Below are 2,960 nucleotides of genomic sequence, written 5' to 3'. Positions count from 1 at the left end.
TCGTGGWARATATCTAYKTTTAATMTCATTTCACMCTCAGACTGAATTTTTTATTTGGGAAGAGTACTGTTCACCCAGACATGGGTGTTTTTCTGGCTTGTTATTTTTTTTTCTTTCAAGGCATTGAAAGTATGAAGTGATTAGGGTGTGGGACCTTATCAGATTACAAGAAAAARTGGGTCTTTTTTTTTTTTTTGTATGTAAAGTATATTTAGTGCTATCTTGTTCCTCTGTAGAACTGATTCTGGGAGCCTATTTATTTTCCTGCTTTTGTCATCAATATTTTGATTAAGCCACTTGTTTCTTGGCTACCTGCTACAGCCTCTATGCTCACTGCTGGAGGCTGCAAAAGTGACTTTGTTGGTGGGTAGAGGCAGTACTCATGCCTTTCGTGCCCTATCTCCCTCTTCTCCCCCATCTTGCCCTTACAGAGCTGGTTCTCATGAAGGAAATTGGCTATTTACTTGTTTTATTCAATGCCATAGAGCAGAACCGCAGTAGCATTCTGCTTCATGCCCGGTTTGCTGGCTTAGGATTGTTCTTGCACTGGGTTGGGCATAGTGCAGGGGAGATGTTAATGAAGAAGAGGCCCTTTTGGCTGTACTGGAAAAGAGGGAAGGCTGCATCTGCAGTTGCTACAGTGATTCTCTCCAGGGCTGTGAGCTGAAACCTTCTAAGCCCTTTGTGTTCATGCAGTCCTTGCTGTCACCCTGGGGATTCATGTTCTAGGTTGGTTCAGATCAGGCAAGAGCACACTGTGTTTTGGCAGGCAGGCAGAACCCCCCGCACAATTCTCAGGGTGGAGAAGGGATCACAGAGGATGTCGTATGGTGAAGGCTTGTCCAGGGCTGCAGAGCATAGAATGGCTTATCATCCTCTGGTGCGGCTGCCAAGAGAAGGTTAACAGCCTATGCACTCGAGACCATGCACATGTTGTGTTTTGGAAGGGTGAAAACCCCCATTGCTTTCTYCTGCTTGCTTTCTGATACAGCAGGGAACAGACTCTGACCCATTGTGTTGTTTTGTGCTTCAGGCTTTTGCTATGGCTATACAAGAGTGTGTAAAGCTCTTCTACAGCAGTAGAATCAAGCTGGAAAATTAAAGCCATTGCAGAAAAGCTGAGCTTTGAAGCTTRGAAAGCAATCATGCTTGGGAATCAAGTGAAARACTGACTCCATGTCTTACATACTTTCTAAAAGTTATGCTGCTTTTGTGCCAAGTACRGAGCTGCTGTGACYTGGAATATGACACAGTRMTRGCTTGTCTACCTTGACTGGAGCATYRAAATCAATTTTTTTCTGACCCCTTGTGGCAGAGGGCATTTGATGATCTACTGCATAAGATGAACTGTCAGGATCAGAAAATGACAGTGAAAAAATGGGCTCCAAGGACCAGACCAGGAGAGCAGGCCAGCCAGACRCTGCAAGGGTGCCACCAAGGCTGTGACTCCATTGGCTAACCCATCACAAAATTATGTGATGGAGGCAGGTTTCCCCTTTGCCTCCCAAATCGTGGTCTGCATGATCCAGTGCAGAGTTTAGCCCCTTTTCTCACACTGCTGCAGCTCTGGGTCAGTGCCTAAAGCCACTGTGTGGAAGTGCTATGATCTAGCAGGGTACATCCTGTGAGTTATGTCTTGTGTCCCTATATCTAAGATCTGAAACAAACAAAAGCATCTCAGGATTCAGGACAGGTTAACTCTGTTTTGGGACTATCCTAGTTACTCTGAGACAATTAGCCCATTGACTGAACCAGCCTGTTATGCTTCTCAAATCTCAGAAGATAACTGCAGATCATTCAGACTTGTGCCTTGTCTTCATGACCCAGAAACAGGTACTGCATTCTGTGCTATGGAACAGTTCTTGAGCCTTGGAAYATAATAATTTGTACTTACCAGGTACTTTCAGCCCATAGATCTGAAAGAGGATAAGTACTGCTATGTCCATGCTGCTGCAGAGTGCTGAAGTGGTGTGCCTCTATACCTGTGCTCAGAGAGAGTAAGCTGTAACAGAGAGCAGAAGCCTACCATAAGCACTTGATCTGTGTGTGCCTGCTGATATAGCTACAGCCTTCTCAGTACAAAGGCTGATTTCCCATCTGAATGTGTTTAAGCAGAGGATGACTGTCACTGCTGTGTGAAATATGATCAGCACTTTTCTGCACCTCTCTGTGCTGCAATTAGTATTTGATGCTGCCTTGGACTGTGTTAGATCATCTGTGACTTCTCCTGTGTTGTTAATGAAGAGTAATCTTCCTGGTTATCATACTTTAAAAATGTGGAGTTTTCTTCTCAGTGCTTTAAATTCACATAGTTGTTTTAAACAGAGGAAACACGTCAATTACCATCTTACCTCCCCTTTTATTGGTGAAATCACTATTTAAGCACTGAGCAGTCATTTAACTTGAATTTTGCTATGAAGTGAAAGTTTGGGCTTGGTGATATCTATTGGTCCACAATCATAACATCAAGATGAGTTTTCACTGGGAAGTATATCTTGCTGTAAGTGGTTTAGAGACAAACATCTGTATACTTTGCAGGTGAGCTCTGCAACTACCCCATTTCTTGCTAYTTAACCTCCCATGACTGCTACAGAGCTAAAAAGTGACTATTTTGGCTCCATTTTTTTTTTTCTATATTCTTCTTCTTTGAATTGGCATCATTAATTAAAACAATTCATTAATTTTGAATAATATTTTCTCTGAGAACATACATTGTCCTCTGCTACCTGGACTCCAAGCCAGGGCTGTCCTTGTCAGTAAAAGCAGCAAGATAAATCTTGGAGTCTCCACCATRCTCCTCCACCCTGATCCTTCATCTCTTCCAGCTAAAAACTCACCTGACAAAGAAATGTGGGATGCTCAAAACTGATTGATTTCACAGGAGTGGGAGCACTCCACAGTGTCTAAATTATGTGCAGCATCTGGCAGAATCAGGAGATAAAACAATTAGGAACCTATTT

Source organism: Malurus melanocephalus, unplaced genomic scaffold (genome assembly GCF_030028575.1).
Source record: "Malurus melanocephalus ecotype Western Australia unplaced genomic scaffold, MMel_1.1 scaffold_16, whole genome shotgun sequence".
In the NCBI taxonomy this organism is placed as follows: domain Eukaryota; kingdom Metazoa; phylum Chordata; class Aves; order Passeriformes; family Maluridae; genus Malurus; species Malurus melanocephalus.
Note: the sequence above shows the minus strand (reverse complement) of the source record.